Raw genomic sequence first — 6,880 nt, forward strand, 5'->3', positions numbered from 1 at the left:
ACGACAATATGACTTCCGGTTTTATTGTTTTCAAAATAAAAGCCTCTTCTCTAAATTGACCCTCAGTGCTGTTAATAATACATTTACAGACTCTGCAAGACACCAACTTCAGTTTGACTTTGAAGTCATCTTCTTATTTTTCAATCAACGCACATGTCATTTCTTGCATTATACATTTGTAAGCATTATCATCACATCCATTTAAACTATATTTGTATAATCTTTCATCCTTGGAAGAAGATTTAGGCCACTTCCTTATTTATAATTAACAATGTGTTGCGAATGATTAATGTAAAGCATAGAGTATTATCATATCTCACTTCATCATTTATCACTCCAGTTTGAATTTCACAACCATTTTTCAATACACAATTCTCCATCTTATCCACAAATCGGGTTACTCCCACCACTCATATTTGACATATTGTTACATTGTCCTGTCAGCAACTGTAGTAACGTTATTTTTAAAAGCAGAACATCAAGGGTGTGGTTTCTCCAGTGGATAATCTTCTATCATATTGCTACACTGATTTAGAGTTGTGTGTCAGTACTCTACCTAATGGCAGGGTGTGGTCACAGGTGCAACACACTTGAAAACTAAACACTTTTAAACACAGAAAACTTGAAACTTTGAACCAGTCCAGTGAAACACTGATTATTAACCTGTTATTAAGTTACTCAATTCTATGTATGAAATACACTTTTTAAGGCTTTTATGATTCATATTTCTGTTTCTTTTGGTCTCTTCTCAGCACATGATGCTTACAAAATGATTTGGTTTAAAACAAGCGATTTGATTTGGTCTCATATGAACCTGATACCATCCTAGAAGGTGTAACTATGTATTATAACATACTAGAGCCATTCAGGTAAAATAATATTCATAACAGCTCGTTTGCACACAAAAAGAGGAAGAACATTAAAAAGCACTCCAAGAGGATCACAATGATGTGTTTTATTAAAGGTCAAACAGAAATAGCAGAACTCATCATAGGCACAGTAACTTACTCTTAATAGCTATACACTGCAAAATAAATTGGCATGTAGCACAGCAGCACGTACAAGCACCACAAGCAGAAAACCGAGTGAAAATATAGATGACGAAGAAACAGCGGTCACGTTCAAGTCGGTCCTAGAGTGTCAGGGAGAGTTTTTCATATGGCTTAGTCCTGAACAGTCTTTGGCCCCCATCGCCTCCCACGGGTTGCCATTCAGTCTGAGACTGTCCTCAATTTAATAACGACTCTCCAACAAAGGATTTTAAATAAAGGGACAAGCTTTACACACACTCAATACATGTGCTGTTTTAAGTCAATTGAAATGCAGAGTAAAAAGAAAGTAATATACATTTTTTATGATAAAGGCACAATTACAACTGAATTGTATTACAAATAATGACAACAATAAATCAATTCAAAACAAAGTCACATTCTTATTCACTTGTTTGTGTAAATGTCAACCCACAGTATGTTGAGTCCACTCTGTGAACAGGATGAGTCAATCCATCACGTGCAAACCTGCAGGAGCAGAGCTGCGTACTGCTGCTGCTGCTGCACGAATCACATTGGAAAACCAGGTTGTTTGCCATTTTGACTGAAAGCCTGAGGAGAAGTCAGATTGGTTGTTGTTTAAGTTATTGACAACAAGAGTGCAAAGAATAAGAAAGATCAAAGTAAAGTGAAATCAAAACCCTATGAAAATTCAACTGATTTGTATTTCTGCTCCTCTTTCCTTCCTGCTGCTTTCCAGCCTGCAGGTGGAGCTTCATGTGTGCATCTGCATCCATGTATTTATGATGAGCATTTAACTACTAAGTTAGTCCTTTTTTTCCCCCTTTTTTTTTATCTCAGACTGATTATTTATCCTCTTGTTTGTTATCAGGTTCAGATAATACAATAAAAGGACTGAAAAAGAGCTTTTTTAAAAGCAAATCATTTGTGGTTTAGAGCTAGGCAATGTCATGCTTGGCAGAAAACAAGGCTCTAGCAAACAAAAATATTGATACGAATAAAAGTAAAGATCCCTCAGAGCAATCTTTTTATACAGTAATACAATTATAGACATACTCATAACAATACATTGATTTGATTTTTAATCAACTATTTTTTTCTATATTTATTCAAAATAAATTTGGAGTATTTTGACACAGTTATGTACATAAGTGCAAACAAGGTGAACATCACACATTCGTATACACCTCAGAAAGGATCGACATCACCCAGCACAGCTGGGCACAAAGAGACCTCTGAACCACTTCCTGTCTGAAACTGAAACAGAGGAGCTCGCTCCGCTCGGCCTCCACACACACACTCTGAGGAGGAGGTGAACATGAGCATCGCTGACAAATTTGATTTTTACTGAAAAAGATAAAGATCTTTCAATGAATCCAAAAGCCTCTTTACCTTCCTGACAGATAGGTGTCTGCTTTAAAAGTCCATTCTTATTCCTCAAAACACCATGTACAAGAACAAAAACAATTAAGGTCAAAAGAACAAAACAAAATAAACACCTGATCTCCCCTAAGGACCTTTGGATATTACAAGGATTTAAGTTTTCATACAAAATATTTAATCACGCTGCGATAACAAGACAAACTAATTAGACATTCCCTTTTTGAATAAGTTAGTGATGTATGCCATTTCAATTAATGTGAAAAACAAAATCCCAAGAAGGATGATAGAAAGGTAGCCATGTTGTTGTCATAGCAACAATTAACATAAACAATGACTCCATCATTGTATACAAATGAATATTAATTTTAATTAATTAATCTTATATATTTTCTTTGTTGGTCTACACAAAGTATTAACTATGTATAAATGAGTTTTATTCCATGCTGTTTTTTTTTTTTTTTTTTAAATGTCGGGTTAAAAAAAAGCTTAACTTTCCATTAATACATGTCACTCTCATACAGCTATCACATCTTTATACAGCGATCAAGAAGTAAGGCCCTGTGTGCCCCGGGCCACAGAAAAAATTCTCAGGACCAAATAAACAATACACATGCTAAAAGATCTGTTCACTGGACACAATGATCAGAGCGTTTAGCATTTTCAGGAGTTATGATTCATGACTGAAAAAAGAAAGGGCTTAAAATAGAATAATAGAAACATTGGAACAAGGGAAAGAGATAATAACAGAGAGTTCTCATGCCACACCATATTTCATTTAACACACTCTTGTGCATTAACAAGAGGCACGATTTCTTAATCAAGTATTCTGTTGTTTTCCAGCTGGATGAGTGAAGGCATACTGATGTGAGGGGATGTGTTCGGCTGGACAAAGCTAGTATTTAACAACTTTAAGATTTAGACAAACTAAATTGTCTGGACATTCAAATCATTATTATTGAGTAGGAGAGAATTATTTATTTTCAAAGAGTTGAGAAGATGTAGCTGTTCAACACACTCAAGAACAGGGGTAGAAGAGAAGTGGTTTTCCTTTAGTTTGATCCACCGTATGGTTAAAGGACATAAATGGTTGCTAACAGAGCACTTATATACGAATAAAGGACTGGCTTATCTAAAGCCAGTTGAGTAGCACTTGAAATGTTTGGCTCTATGAAACCTGATGTACTTATATGATTCTGTTTTCTTCAAGTTTGTGTCTTCCTGGTCGAATGTACTTATTGTGAGTCGCTTTGGATAAAAGCGTCTGCTAAATGTAATGTAATGTAATGTTTCAATAGAAGCTTCAGAATTTTCGGAAATATGTTATTTACTTTCTCTAAGAGGTTTAGATCAGAAGATTGATGTCAAACTCATGTCTGTGCGGTAAATAAGAGTCTTGAACCAGGAGAAAGGTTGCTTAGCTTAGCATAGCGACTGAAACAAGGGGGAACCCAACTCTGTTCAAGCTAGCAATAAATTGTCAAATGTTAGCTTGGAGAGGAAGTCTTTTCTTTGTCTTTATAACGACCAATAAGTGAAATGGCAGTACAGAAAATGACACATTTCAAACTTTCTCATACTTTATGCTAAACTGCTAGCTTCATAGCTATCAATCTGGGGAGCAGTTATTCTCATCTAACTTGGAAAGAAAGCAGATAAGCACACTGTTATTCTTAGTGACACATTTGTTCAAATTCAACGTGAACTTAAGATACAGTTGAAGTAACTCAGTGGTGCTAAGGTTGTGTTTCAGGTCGATATTATTCAGTCAAGGGGAGAAATCATCCACTCAACCCAATGGAGCGGTGCCTCCACGTTTCCCCCATTGAACACCATAGTTAGTGTTAATGGCGGGAGGCGGGTGAGGGATTGGATCGGGGTGTCCAAACGTTTATCACCGAGGGCCACATACAGACAAATATACGAAGGGCTGGGCCACTCACTAGAGGTATATTGCCTCATAAGTTCAGTTATATCAAATGTAGGTAAATGATGCTTGTGAGTGTTGGCAGCTCATCCCTTAAAACAGAAGCCTAAGATTGATTATAATAAGGAGAAATATGAAAGGGTGTATTTCAAGCTTGTTATGAAAATAAGTCATTGGGCTTTTTTCTTTTTATTTGTTAGAAAATGTAATTGACGGAATTTATTTGAAAAGTGGTCTTATTAATACATGAATACTACTTGTAGGAGCCTAAATGCTACCTAGCCTGAGTTTATTATTTGTATTATTATTATTTAATATATTTTTACATTTATATTTCAGAGGTACAATATAAGACAAGCACAAGTTTCATTTGTGGGCCATATTCCATTATACTTTTTTAATTTGCTGAGGGCCGATTCAAAATGGTGGGCAGCATTTGGCCCCCGGGCCGTAGTTTGGACACCCCTGGATTAGACCTTTGTCGCAGGACTCATACTGGATGGTTTCTCTACGCTATTACTTATACAATCTTCCCAGTTAAAAAAAAAAAAAAAATGCAGATTTTTGCAACTCTTCCCCCGCGATTATACCGTTGTTTCCAGGTGCATTTTGGGCACTTTGGGATCTTTAGGGTTAACTGACGGTTAGAAATGGTACTGTAATGTACCTGTACAATTCTGCTCTACTTTTAACAGAGTGAAAGATATTTCTAAAAGTAGTCACACCATCAATTGACATTAAATATAAATCTATATAACAATACACATACTTTAATAGGTCCGAACAAAGTATCAGCATGGTAACTATGTGACCTCAGAAATATAGTGTGAGTGAATCGTTACATTTCAACATGCCAGTTATTTGGAAGGGCATGTGTAGAGTTTTTGCATTAGAAACATTCACGACACAATAACATTATTTAAAATGAAAAATGTTCAGTGGGAAATGCCGTAATATCTTCAGCACTTACAACTAATCATATGGAATCATACGTCTCTGTCTGTTTCAACACACTTAAGTATGCACAAAACTCACAGATCAATATCTTTACATAAACATAATAAGACAGCACAGCTATCTCAGAGAATAAACTGGTACAGATGTGATTTACTGTTATCATAATGTACCAATTAACAAATCTATATTTGAGCACTGGTCTGTTCTTACAGTGTATTGACAGTGGTGGTTTGAGGAGACTTAAAGGTGGGGTGGTGATTTTGGAGAAACCAGCTCGAGTGCGCTAAAATTTGAAAATACACAACCCGAAAAAATATGCCACTTCCTTACAGAGCCCCTCCTCCAACACACATGAACGCGCACATGACCAATGAGGGCACGAGATACGTTTGTGCACAGATGGCAGGCTGACAGGCCATCCAGTTACTTTAGCCGGGCCGGCTAAAATGATTGGTCGTGCTTTTTACAGCGCTACGGCTTCCACAGATGACAATTTTTTATGTTTTTTTTGTCCAAGCACTTAAGATATTCATTGCCATCGGGATGTTAAGAGCATTCCATGGAATATAACAAAAAGTGTATCTCGAGCCGGTTTCTCAAACTTACATACCCCACCTTTAAGAGAGGCACATTTTAATTTGGATAAAAGTGATTTCAGGCCGTTTTCCAGAGCCGTTTCTTTAAATTATTTGCACCTAAAGCAATTTACTTACAGACATGTGCAAACCAAAAACTGGCTTCTCTATTTTTATCATCAGACATCAAACGTGGTGATTCTTTTCCTCCATTTCCTGACTTTACCTAACAATTCTGCTAGCTTTGGCTGCAATATTCAGAGTCTGACTACTTCTGACAGAAAGGACACATCAGTAGAAAAGACGACATTTATAAAGTGAGACAGGACATTTTCAAGTTCTAAGCTTTCTCCCTGAAGTGAGTTAGAGAGGAAAACATTCATTTCGAGCGATTACGCAGGTATTGCACTAAATGGGGGCAGCTCAACCACCACTTGGCACATCATTTAGGCACAACATCAGGAAACAAATCCAGCTCCCATCTTGTGCAATAACTCTCACATCAGGTTTAAAAGTTTACAAAGAAGTGCCAATTATACCAGTCTTTAACCTTAGATGTATGCTTTTGTCTTACATACTCTGTGAGTTTGACACAGGAAGTCTGGGTTTGTGTCTGAGACTCATTGGCTGCAGATTGTTATTCTTTTAAACCATGTTTGATATCAAACCATGGAGGAAAACGGGCCAAACAAAGCTTCCCTTTCAGTTATTAAACAATTACCCATCACGAGTGAAGATACTGCAGCACTTCATAAAAACCGTTTTAAAAACCTCATCTGCTTTTAAGGCAGTTTGTTCTTAGATCAAGAAATTAAGAGCCATAATCTTAAATATCTCAACTCAGCTCCTTGAGTATCGAAGTGATTGCCTCCTATTACAATGTCAAATGTTGTGTTTTTTTTAAGGTTGTTACTTTGCATTAAGAGTAAAGCCTCATTTGCAGCTTTTATACAGTTAGTACCAGATACTGACTGTGAAACCAGGGGGATACAAATCATACTTATTGATCATAAAACAATATGAATTTAAAG

The sequence above is a fragment of the Pseudochaenichthys georgianus genome, chromosome 10 (assembly GCF_902827115.2).
Source record: "Pseudochaenichthys georgianus chromosome 10, fPseGeo1.2, whole genome shotgun sequence".
Lineage (NCBI taxonomy): Eukaryota > Metazoa > Chordata > Actinopteri > Perciformes > Channichthyidae > Pseudochaenichthys > Pseudochaenichthys georgianus.